The sequence below is a fragment of the Monodon monoceros genome, unplaced genomic scaffold, assembly GCF_005190385.1.
Source record: "Monodon monoceros isolate NGI ecotype Baffin Bay Population unplaced genomic scaffold, NGI_Narwhal_1 Super_Scaffold_5, whole genome shotgun sequence".
Lineage (NCBI taxonomy): Eukaryota > Metazoa > Chordata > Mammalia > Artiodactyla > Monodontidae > Monodon > Monodon monoceros.
In genome coordinates, this window is record NW_021703782.1 from 22,655,822 (window position 1) to 22,669,174 (window position 13,353).

The window sequence follows — 13,353 nt, forward strand, 5'->3', positions numbered from 1 at the left end:
ACAGGTAGGCTGAATTAGTGTCTGCAAGTGAATTTCAAATAGTTCATGGAAAGAAAGTGATACATACACAAACAATAAAGTGAAAATGACAAAATATTAATTTTTGAATCTATACAAAGAACATACTAATGTTATTCTCTTAACTTTTATTTCAATTTAAAATTTTTCATAAAGAAAGTTGGGGAAAAGAAGATCCTGGATTTATTTCCCTTTGCTATAAGTCCATCTGTATTAAATATAATTAACTATCCAAGCATGCAATTTTGCTAAACAATCTTTAAAACATGTCATGAATTTAGTTTCGAAACTCAAAATATTTCTGTAACCAGCTGAAAGGGGATCACAAGATTCTCACAATTTCACAAACAAGTGTCCCCAAGCACATGCTGTGTGTCACACACTGCTATACATGCATCAACTCAGACTCTATACAACCACCATAAGGCACACACTATACTTGTTCCATTTTGGAAATTAAAACCCTACGGCACCGGGACTTCCCTGGTGGGGCAGTGGTTAAGAATCCGCCTGCCAATGAAGGGGACACGGGTTTGAACCCTGGTCCGGGAAGATCTCACATGCCGTGGAGCAACTAAGCCCATGAGCCACAACTAATGAGCCTGCACTCTAGAGCCCGCGAGCTACAACTACTGAGCCCGCACACCACAACTTCTGAAGCCTGCGCACCTAGAGCCCGTGCTCCGTAACAAGAGAAGCTACCACAACAAGAAGCCCGCGCACCTCATGAACAGTAGCCCCGGCTCACTGCAACTAGAGAAAGCCCGTGTGCAGCAATGAAGACCCAAAGCAGCCAAATATAAATAAATTCATATATAAAAAAACCCCTACAGCACCTTTGTTATACAGCAGAAACTAACACAACATTGTGAAGCAATTATACTCCAATAAAGATGTTAAAAAAATAAATAATAAAAACCTACGGCACCGAAATTAAAATGCACGTGGACATACAGACTACAAGTAGCATAGCTGAGATAAATTTCTTATTTTAAAAATAAACACAGGGACTTCCCTCGTGGTCCAGTGGTTAAAACTCTGTGCTTCCACTGCAGGGGGCACAGGTTCGATCCCTGGTAGGGGAACTAAGATTCCACACGCATGCTGCAAGTAAGACCTGGAGCAGCCTAAATAAATAAATAAATAAATAAATTTTTTTTTAAAAGTTACATATCAAAATATTTGCTGCCAGCTGCTATCACCAAACAGTGCTATTTATAAAAAGAAAATAAATTTCTAAAACTGCTTAAGCAAAAGTGCCATGTTCCAAAGAAATCTCAACACTAGTGGAAAAGTACAAACCGCTAAACACACCAAGTGTTAAGCTGAAGTTTGGGCTGCCAACAAGTGTCTTACAGTTGTCGTCACAAAGGGTTCGAAGTGTGGGGAGGAATGTATGCTATCACAAATATTTATGTGAAAAATGACATATGGCTAAAATCTGAATAGCACCTGAATATTAAACAAGAAATAATTTTCTTAATTTCTTAATTATGATATTGTAGTTACAAAAAAATCCTTATTTTTAAAAGTATCATGATGTCTGCAATTTACTGCAACTTTCAAATGGCTTAACAACAAAAAATGTGAGTATAACAAAATGTCAGCAAATGAATCTCAATGGAAAACATACAGGTATAACTCAGCTATCGGTTTAACTTTTCAGTGCATAGGAAGTTTCATTTTAAAAGTTTGGGGAGGGCTTCCCTGGTGGCGCAGTGGTTGAGAGTCCGCCTGCCGATGCAGGGGACACAGGTTCGTGTCCCAGTCCGGGAAGATCCCACATGCCGCGGAGCGGCTGGGCCCGTGAGCCATGGCCGCTGAGCCTGCACGTCCGGAGCCTGTGCTCTGCAACGGGAGAAGCCACAACAGTGAGAGGCCCACGTACCGCAAAAAAAATAAAATAAAATAAAAAAATTAAAAGTTTGGGGAAAACAACAGCAGAGAGAGAAGAACAGCAAAATTTGGAATTGGTGGCAACAACACAGATTTACTGTAGGTACTCCAAAGTCTGTAGCTTATTTCCTAAGATGTGATTTTTAAAAATAGATTAAGAAAAGGTGGTAGGGCTTCCCTGGTGGCGCAATGGTTAAGAATCTGCCTGCCAATGCAGGGGACACGGGTCAAGCCCTCGTCTGGGAAGATCCCACATGCCGCGGAGCAACTAAGCCCATGTGCCACAAATACTGAGCCTGTGCTCTGGAACCCGTGAGCCACAACTACTGAGCCCACGTGCCACAACTACTGAAGCCTGCGCACCTAGACCCTGTGCTCCACAACAAGAGAAGTCAGTGCAATGAGAAGCCCACGTACCGCAACCAACAGTAGCCCCCACTCGCCACAACTAGAGAAAGCCCGCACGCAGCAACGAAGACCTAATGCAACCAAAAATAAATAAATAAAATAAATTTTTAAAAAATTATATAAAAAAAAAGGTGGCAAAATATTTGCAATTCCTGAATCTGGATGGTGAGTATACAGATGTTCGACTGCGTTTCAACTTTTCTGTATACTTGAAAATGTTCACAATAAAATGTTAAGAGAGAAAAAGGGTCAATAGTTTTAGATTCTATAAATCTGGAAAGAAAAAACATTGTATTACAACTCAGAACCTTCCTAAGTACCCAAAAGAATTTACCAGAAAGCCCAGTCACAAATGTTTCAATGGATGGCATGTAAAAACAGTGCTCTAGAGGTCTCCAGCATAGGCTGTCCCTTTGGCTAAAACCTCAAGATTAAAATGAAGGGCTGTTTGAACACAGCATTGTTAATTACCCAGTGTTTGGCTATAGTACATACCAAGTGTATATCTGAAGGCCTTCAGGGCCACAAACTCTCATATCAATATAAACAAAATTATTAAACAGCCTAAATCACGAGACACCCAACCACCAAGTTCTAACATAGGAGCTCTTAAGGATGGACAAAATTCACAAGTATCATGAATTTGGATGAGGGAAAAATTCTATCTTCATTTTCCTAACTTTCACCTGAATTATACAGCAAGCACTTCCTTCCATCATGAGCATATGAAACCACATTATTTTACCAGTATCCCTGACTTTCTCAACAACAGAAATCACAGATTTTTCCACCCCACTGCATTTATTACAGATCTCAAAACAGCTTTTAAGCTCATCAATTACTTCGGGATTTTTTTTTTTTTTTTTTTTGGCTTCATTGGGTCTTTGTGGCTGCGTGCGGGCTTTTCTCTGGTTGCGGCAAGCGAGGGCTACTCTTCCTTGAGGTGCGCGGGTTTCTCATTGCGGTGGCTTCTCTTATTGTGGAGCATGGGCTCTAGGCACGCGGGCTTCAGTAGTTGTGGCTCGTGGGCTCTAGAGCGCAGGCTCAGTAGTTGTGGCGCACGGGCTTAGCTGCTCCACGGTATGTGGGATCTTCCCAGACCAGGGATTGAACCCGTGTCCCCTGAGGTGGATTCTTAACCACTGCGCCACCAGGGAAGCCCTCATCAACTACTTCTAAATTAAGTTATGAGGCCTGCCACGGAACAAGACATGACCGGAGTGGATCAGCCATCAGGGCATTAGTCATCAAACTGTGACAACAGAATTGCTGACTGTTGTAAAACAAAGAGTTTGGCTGGACCTTGCCCCCTCCCCACCCCCGTTCCTGGGAAGTACCTTCTAAATCGTTGGAATGTCCTAAATGACTGGAGTGTTTGTGATTTATGGTGGGTCCCTAGATAGTTTGTGCTAACAAGATGACTCAGGATGGGGCTGGCCACACCAAAAAGACCAACCACGGGATTAGAGGATTGGAGCTTTGAATCCCGATAGCCCAACTTTCAGGGAGGGAAGCTAAAGACCGAGCTCAACCTCATGGCCAATGATTCAATCAGCCATGCTCACATAACGAAACCCCAATAAACACTCTGGACATAGAAGCCAGAGAGAGCTTCCCTGGTCAACAATACTCTAACTCCATGCACCATTACATATCCATGTGCAGGTCAGTGATACTCCTGACTCCACAGAAGAAAACTAGAAGATTCCTATTCAAACCCTTCCAGACCTTGTCCTGTGTGCTTCTTCTTTTGGATGGTCATGGATTTGGATCCTTTTCTGCTATAATGAAACTGTATCATAAGTATAGCATTTTCCTGAGTTCTGTGAGTTGTTCTAGTAAATTATCAAACATGAGGTCACGAGGACCCCCGAATTCGTAGCCAGGTGGTCAGAAACGTGGGTGGCCTGTGGACCACCAAGTTTATTGTTGGTGTCTGTAGTGAGGGCAGTTTTATGGAGGACAGTGGTTCGGCCTATAAAGTCTGACCTCACTCTGGGTAGCTAGTGTGTCAGGATTACAGTGCTGTGACACACAGATCTACTATGCTCTCTTGTATTCCCTATCATCAATTATTTGTTGATCAATATGTGAAAGGAGAGAAAAGACCACCTCAATTTACTTTTTGATAAACATCAAGAGCTGTCACTTTAGTACCTTAAAATATGAAATTGTTTCTGTATGTCTTATCTGTCACTTAACATATTAACAAAAAAAGCCATATTACTAAATTAACATTGTTTTCATATTTTAATAACTATTTAAATATAACATTTCTTCTTTGCTTCCTTGTATTTTATTCACTGTATTCAGAAACATTCTGAGAAGGTATCCACAGGTTTCACCAGACTGAGAAAACGTCCGTGGCACAACAACCCCTGCCTAAAACCACTGGCAAAAAGCAACCCTGAATCTTTGATGTGTCTTTAAAGGCCACCTGCAGGAATCAATGTAAAGAATGGACAATCCTGGTAGTGATGGATTGGTAATTTAGACCACTCTCCTGAAAGCTAGAATATCAAAATAAAATCTAAAAGAACACCCTTAACAAAAACTATTGGGAAGCAGGGTTTCTTATAGAAAAGGTTATTTCCAGGTGAGGGGGAGGAAATATATGAAGAGCCTGGAACATCTTGCCATACCAGAAGCCAGGAAGCTATCAAGGTCAGGAAGATCACTGGAATGGTGTCACAGAGACAAAGGGGGATCTTTTACACTATTTTCTTGACTATTGTACAATTCACCCTCCACATCTGTGGGTTCCACATCAACAGATTCAACCTACCTCAGATCAAAGATATTCAGGGGGGGCTTCCCTGGTGGCGCAGTGGTTGAGAGTCCGCCTGCCGATGCAGGGGACATGGGTTCGTGCCCCGGTCCGGGAAGATCCCACATGCCGCGGAGCGGCTGGGCCCGTGAGCCGTGGCCGCTAAGCCTGCGCGTCCGGAGCCTGTGCTCCGCAGCGGGAGAGGCCACAGCAGTGAGAGGCCCGCGTACCGCAAAAAAATAAACAAAACAAAACAAAACAAACAAAAATACTCAGGGGAAAAAAAATTCCAGAAAGTTCCTGAAAGCACTGGCAACTATTTACACAGCTTTTACATTGCATTTACAACCATTTATGCAATATTTATGTTGTATTAGATATTATAAATAATTTAGAAATGACAAAGTATATGGGAAGATGTGCATAGGTTATATGCAAAAAACTACGTCGTTCTATGTAAGGGACTTGATTTTGGTATCTATGGATTTTGGTATCCTCTGGGGATACTAGAACCAATCCCCAGCAGATATCGAGGAACGACCGTATATGACTGAAAACTTCCGTGACAAAAACATGAACACACACAGTGACACATACACTAACCATATGCTTGAAGGCGTCAAAGAACTTGAAGATAGCAGTGCTTCCAGAGGCAGGACCTAGAGTGGTAGGTAAACCCCACATATGCAAACACTTTTCTCCCTGAGAGTAACTGCCAAGTGTTAAGGGGCAGCTAGAGGCTAACAACTTTGCAAGGTGAGGGGCCAAAGACCAGAACCCAGGGACTACCAAAGGAAGGAGGGGGCTGGTGAACCCACGTCTCTATGACATGGAATCCTGAATTGCTCTTGGGAGCTGGGGGAATGGTAAGAAGTCCAGCCGCAACTCCTCTTTACCCTAAAACTTAGCAGAGGTGATCCCAAGCTGCCAGCTCCCTCAGACGTCTGGCAGAGCAAGCATAAATCCTGTCTAGGAATATCATCCTGACCCCAAATTATCTCAAACACTTTAAAAAATGTAATCTACTACATGTGCAACCATGCAAGTTAGCCCAGAAAGAGACAAAATAAAATCTAGCAGAAATGACAGATAAACAACAAAAAAAAGCAGACCCACTGGGCTACTAGGTGTTGCAGTTACAAAATCATACTTTATAGTAAGCTACAGGAAGGTTACAGGAATAAATTATTAAATGAAAAATAAAATAGCTGTGACTATTATGTTCAGAGATAGAAAAATAAGATATAAAACTTTGGTAGAAAACTATCACAGAACCAGATTTTCCAGAAGTGAAAAAATACAATAAACTCAATGGATAGATTATCAATAGGCTGGTCTCGTTAAAAATTAGTGAACAAAGAGAGATCAGAAGAAATACCCAGGACGAAGCATGCAAAGGGTAAGAGACTGGGAACGCCTCACATGCATTTAAATGGAGTAGAGGGTAGGGGGGACAGGGCAGCAGAAATACTTTAAAAGATAATGGCTGCAAACTTCTCAAAAGAATAGAAAACATTACCACAGATTCAGTAAGACCTATAAACACAAAATATAAATAAAAAGAAATATATACCTAGACACATCATAAAAACTGTTGAAAACCAAAGACCAAAAAAAAAAAACCATAAAAGCCTGAAGTAAAAAAGATAGATCCCATCCATGACAGCAAATATTAAACTGACAGTTTACTTTAAGAAAAAAAATGAAAGCTGAAAATCTAATAACTTCTTTCAACACCTTAGAAGAAAACTGACAAGTCAGAACTCTATACATATCAAAAATATCCCTCAAAAGGGAAAATCAATTTGAGATATTTTTAGACTAACACATACTCAAAGAATTCACTATTAGGAGTCACACAACAGGGGAGAAATAAAGAATGTTCTTCAGGCAGAAGGAAAATGGAATTGGAATTGGATTGGACTGGAATTATAACAAGGAACGAAGAGCAATGAAAAGGGTAAATCTAAATGGCTACTACTGTACAAATTAATGTCCTAAGATAAAATATACACAGAATTAAAATAGCACAAACTGTGCTACGTAAGTGAAACTAATATAAATGGAGTTTAAGTGTCCAGGAAGAGGGGGAAACAACCAAATATTAGATTTTGACAAGTCAAAGATGCATGTTTTAAGTAACCTTGAGGTTAGCAGAGGAAAAAAAAAAAAAAGGCATTCAAAGAAAGCCAAGAAAGGAGTAAAAGACACATAAAACAGGTACAATAAACAGAAAGCACTTATTAAGACAACATACTCAAACCCAACTATGTCAACAGTTGGGTTAAATTTAAATATCAATAGACTAAACACTCCAATTATGAGAAATGTTGTCTGACTAGATTTTTTAAATCCCAGCTATATACTGCTGACAACAGAAACGTCCAAAACATAGTACAAAGACTGAAAGTACAAGGTTAAAAAAAAAGATATACACTGCACCTGCTAATCAGAGAAAAGATAATGCAACTACATTAATATTAAGCTAATCAACCTTTACCTCTAATAACACTTTTGCCTTAAGGAAAGACAATTATTTTAAAAGACTCAACTGGTAAAGAAAATACACAATGCTAAACATTGTATGCACCTAGTAACATAGCCACAAAATAGATAAAGCAAAAATTATCGCAAGTAAGGAGAAACAGACAAATGCAAAATATGAGTATTAATACATTTCTCTTGGTAACCAATACAACCAGCAAACGAAAAGGAAAAAAGGATGTAGAAGAATTTAACACAATTAACCAAGTTAAACTAACAAATATAGAACACTGCATCTAACAAAGACAGAAGCACATTCTTTCCAAGCACACACAGGACATTTACAAAAAGTGATCATATGTTGGACCATAAAGCAAGCTTCAAAAAATTTCATAAGCTTTTAATTACATAGTATTATGACCACAATGGAATGAAGACAGAAATCAGAAAAAAACAAATACAGCACAGAAGATTCTTAGAGCAGTGAAACTATTCTGTATGACACTATAATGTCGGATACATATTATAAATGTCAAAACCCACAGTATATAGAACACCAAGAGTGAACCCTATGTGAACTATGGACTTTGGATGATAATGATTTGTCAATGTAGGTTCACCCATTCTAACAAATGTACAATCTGGTGCAGGATGCTGCTAATGGGGGAGGCTGTGCTTGTGTGGGATAAGGGGGTACAGGGGAACTCTGTACTTTCTACTCAGTTTTGCTGTGAACCTAAAGCTGTTCTTAAAAATAAAGTGTATTTAAAACAAAAAAAAAGTTTATCTGACAAGATAGGTTAATGAGTATGCTATGGTTACAAACCACCCTAGAAATCTTAGCTGCTTAAGATGAAGAAAATTCCCACTCCCACCCATTCCCTCCCCCTCTTTTCCCCACCCTTGCCCTCTCCCCCACCCTCTGCTCTCTGTTTGCTCTACACCAGCGGTCCCCAACCTTTTTGGCACCAGGGACCAGTTTCATGGAAGACAATTCTTCCATGGATGGGGGTGGGGGGATGGCTCAGGCAGTAATGCAAGTGATGGGGAGCAGCAGATGAAGCTTCGCTCACTCGCCTCCTGCTGTGCAGCCCGGTTCCTAACAGGCCACAGACGGGTACCTGTCCGCAGCCTGGGGGTTGGGGACCCCTGCTGTAGCTGGAATAGAAACTGATAGGTATATCCACACTGGAAGTTTGGCATTATCTACTAATACCAGACATAGGCATAATATATGACCCAACAATTCTACTCCTAAGTCTACCCAACAAAAAAGCATACAAGAAACATGCACCTGAATGTTCACAGCATGTCTGCTCACATGAGCCCCGTGACAGTCAAGGAAATGAGCCTGTTGCATCACCTAACATGGGGAGCTGCTCTGTTCTGAATCCATCATCACCATTCCCCCAGCCCAACATTTTCCACAGGCTGTTCTAGCCAATGACTGGCCATAGGCAGGATGCTAAAGCAGGTCCATTCCTGCAGGAGAAGGAACTCCTCTGACCCCAACTTTGGCTGGAGGACATGTCACTGGCCTTGCTTAAACTTTCTTAGAACTGCACTGAAGTCTGAAGACTTATCGTACCAAACGTTCCCTCCAACCTCTTCCTCCTCTACATACATCAGTCCTGCAAGGGGCTGTTGGCTTTCTCACAAGTATTTCTCCCAATACAGCAAAATCTAATCCCAACTTGTTGTCTTCTTGTCCGTGGGGGACCTTAACAGGCTCAAATTGGGAACAACCCAATATTTATCAACAGAAGAATGAACTACTACCATGGATAATACATGAATAAATCATTAGATGAATAAACAAACTACAACTATACATGACCGAGTGAATGAAATTAATGACAAAATGAGTAGAGTTCCACGGTTGGTATGTCACAAACCATGGATCTGTAACTACTTCTGTACTTTCAGTACATTTCACCAAAAAAAAAAGAAAAAGAAAAAAAGAAAAATCAAAAAGGCAAGACTCTGAAAAGTCAACTATCCTTAAACCAAAGGGGAATTTGCTACTTACTATTAACTCAGATTAAGAAGCTACCCATATGCACTAATATGTATAAAATAGATAATAAGAACCTGCTATATAAAAATAAAATTCAAAAATTCAAAAAAAAATAAATTAAAAAAAAGCTGCCAGACTGTTTACATGGAGCCCTCCTCCCCCTTCCTTCATCATTCTCACATCCCTCAGAGGTAACCACAGTTAAAAGGCTGCTGTGAATCTAATGACATATGCAAATTCTTAAAGCATAGTAAGTATAGATATACAAACATCTTAAAACACATACATGCACACACAAAGTTCTACAACTTGCTTCTCTTACTAAACATTACACTTTCCATGCAGTATAGGAAATTTTTTCCTCTTATTTTTATTTCCCTCTTATTTTTAATAGTGACAGAACATTCCAGAGTATGGACATAAAGATCACTTACTTTACTGTTAACTTCAATATTAGACAGATGTTTCTCATTTTTCACTACCACAAACACCACTATAATGAAAAATCTTACACATACAGGTTTGTACATTTGTGCAAATACATCTATACCATAAATTCCTAGCAGTGGAATTGCTAGGCCGAACAGAGTACAGGCATTTTATATTGTTTCAATGACGCCACCTTCCAAAAAGAGTCCACCAAATTATAGTCCCACAAGTCATATAAAGGCTAATGTATTTAAAGGCTAATGTATTTTAGATGAACCCTACTTTATGGACTAAAGCTTGTGGTGAAGAGTAATTATGAACGGAAAGTACATAAAATTGATTTTATCTTTCACTGAGTCAATTTAAGGAAAAATTTCAGAGGGTTACACAAAAATACCAGAGTAACCAAAAAATTACCAGTAGTTACAACCCAGAGATTGATTCTAAATTAAAAAGACCATTTAATAGACCTGACAACCCAGGATCCAACTGTCACCACAGCATTTACAGATCCCAGTTCAGTGCCAGCAGATCCCACTGTGATTTCTGATCTACAGAGAAGAGTGACCAGAGTTCTCAAGGATACTGGGGCTTATCGTACCAAATGTTCAGATGTCTTGCAGGTGTCTTATGGCTGTGGGATAAGGCCTGAGTTGTGAACCTTCCCAGGAAGGGTAAGTCTTTCATGACAAATTCACTCCAATACTCCAATCTCCCTAAGCCTTTGGATACCTTCCTCTACAGTATACCAAGGTAGTTCTGGCATCTCAACTCCACTTAGTACAGGTCACCCTTCGGTTTGTTTCAGGCAATCAACCAAGCAGAGCCCTTTCTAAGCCCTCAAGCTATAACACTGAATCCAGACTCTCTCCTTATGGGTCCACATCAATAAATTTGGCCTAACCCAACTTTACGTTCCCTTCACCTTCAACTCACACCCTTAACATCCATTCCCATAAATATTCCCCAGGTTCCTATTTCTCTCATGGCAAACTAGACAATCTTTTGGAGGGTAGGCCTACCTCTTCATGGGTCACAATTTGCACCTCACCCTTTGGGGCCTCCTGGGATGATCCTAGGGGAAGCCAAATGCAGGTTTTTCAGGCAAAGGGAGATTAAGTTCAGGGAAGGGATGGAAAGGTTGCTTCTACAGGGAAAGGTAGCCCAGCAGAATTTAGGTGTTCAAGGTCTCCAGCTACATCAGAATCTGACCATATGCCGCTAATCCAATTTTCAGGATCCCATTCCTTACCAACCAATGTTTTCACTTACAAACGGGGAATTCAATTTGCAGTTCTAGGGCAGTTGTAGAAACTTTCAGGTCCCTTGTGTGGAACCTGACCTGGTAATTTAAAACCCTGAACTCATCGTTTTGCTTTGCAACGTTTTCACTTGGCTAGGCTAAATCGCGTTCCCCAAGATTTCCACTCCCATTTGTTTCTAGATTGGGTGGGCCACAAGAGAGACTACTGTGCAGCACGCGGAGGGAGCAAGTGAAGGGGCACACATCTGGTAGGACATCTGCAGCCTGCACCCACTGAACTCCCCATTTGCTTCAATGATGCGAGGCTGCAACAACTACTCTACCTTCCCCCAGGCTCCCTGAGTCTCCGCCTCCTGGGCCAAGTGTGTGTGGTTACCTCCATGACAAAGGGCCAGCTCTTTCGGGATATCCACACAACCAAGGTCAGAGGCAACAGAACTGACACAGCTTTCCATCTGTCTTGCTGTGTCTTCCAGTCTGGGTTCTCCCCCACTGTACATCCACCTTCCCTTCTCGAATGCCTGTCCTATGGACTGCAAACTCCAGCATCAGGCACACAGACAACAGTCTTATCAATGAGTTGCATCATCAGCTCCTATACTGTGTTAACTGAGATCCCTGAATAAGACTGTCTGACAGACCCCTGTGCAACAGACCACACATTTAACCACACAGCCTCAACTTGCCCTTGGACAATTCTAGTTACTGCCCAGGGAATTTGAGCACTCACAACCCAAGTACTGAACTAAGGACTAGAAAAGTAATTATGGACAAAACAAGAAGAATCTCTACTTTAATGAAGCTCAGCCTTTTTGAGAAAACAAAAATCCATTAAATCATGCGAACAAATGTAACCCTGTAATTTTGATAAGCACCAGGAAGGACAACAATGTCCCTAATAGAAGAACTTGACTTCAGTAAAGTCAAGAAAACTGCTAGTTACTGTAGCAAGTGGTGGATATATCGAAGTTCCCTATTCTACCTTTATTATAAAATGTGCAAACTCACACAAAACGAATTTCATAAAAAAGTGATGCCTGAGACAAGCTCTAAATGAAACTAGGAATAACTGAAACCCGGACGGAAAAGCATTCCAGGAAGAGGGAAAGAACAAATGCCACACTCCCTGGTGGCGGAGATGATGATGGGCACGGGAGATGTGAGAAGGACCTGCATGGCTGGAGCAAGGAAAGCAAAGGGAGATGTGGTACAGGTGAGGTCAAGGCCCCGAAGTTTAAGAAATATGCACACCCTTAAGGCCACGTTTTGAAGTTCTGTCCTTAAAGCAACAGGAAGCCACTGAGGGTTTTACGTAAAAGGTGACATAATCAGATCTGCTTTTTTAAAAGGTAATTTCTGACACTAACAAATTACAAACACATTTACCTTTTACCCAACAATCTCACTATCTTGAAACTATACCTGCACAAATACAAAACAATACATCCACAAGGTTATTCACAGCAATGGAATATAAACAACCCAAGTATTTATGATTAGGAAATGAACTACAAGCACAAAAGAATGGAAAAGAGTGTATACGAAGTGACCTCTAGAATATATTAAGTAAAAAGGAAGAAACAACAGTGTACACAAACTTCTTTTTAAGAAAGGCAGGTAAAAAACATACTTGTGATTAAATTTGCAAAAATAAAACAGTGGAAAAATAAACCAGAAACTAATAAAAGTGGGGCAGGAGGGGTACAGTGCAGGGATAGGAAGAAAAGGGAGAATGTGAACATACCTTAGTAATGCAGCTTTGATTCTGGAACTATATAAATGTTTTACACACTGAAAAAATACATTAAAACATTAAAGAAATCCTTAAAAGTTAAAGATTTCATTCAAATAAACCAAACTAATGATCAAATTGGTTACAAAATCAGAGGGAAAATGTTTTCAAATGATTTTATAATTCAGATTGTCAACTGTACATCCTTGCATGGATACATTTTTAAAACAAGGAGAATAAAATACAAACCTACAATCACTCTACTGTTATTAACGTTTTCAAACTACTATATTTATACTGTAGGATAAAGGAAAGTAACTACTGTTGCTAAGAATGCA

The 13,353-nt window shown here is 40.3% G+C and overlaps 1 protein-coding gene across 1 annotated transcript in view; it reads right to left on the bottom strand.

Moving 5' to 3' along the window:
- Positions 1 to 13,074, bottom strand: part of SPIN1 (spindlin 1) — a 59,373-nt gene extending 46,299 nt beyond the window's left edge. The window contains exon 1 of the mRNA XM_029203127.1: positions 13,028 to 13,074. The gene's annotated coding sequence lies outside the window, so the exon portion shown is untranslated. The remainder of the gene's footprint in view (positions 1 to 13,027) is intronic.
- Between the last annotated feature and the right edge of the window lie 279 nt (positions 13,075 to 13,353).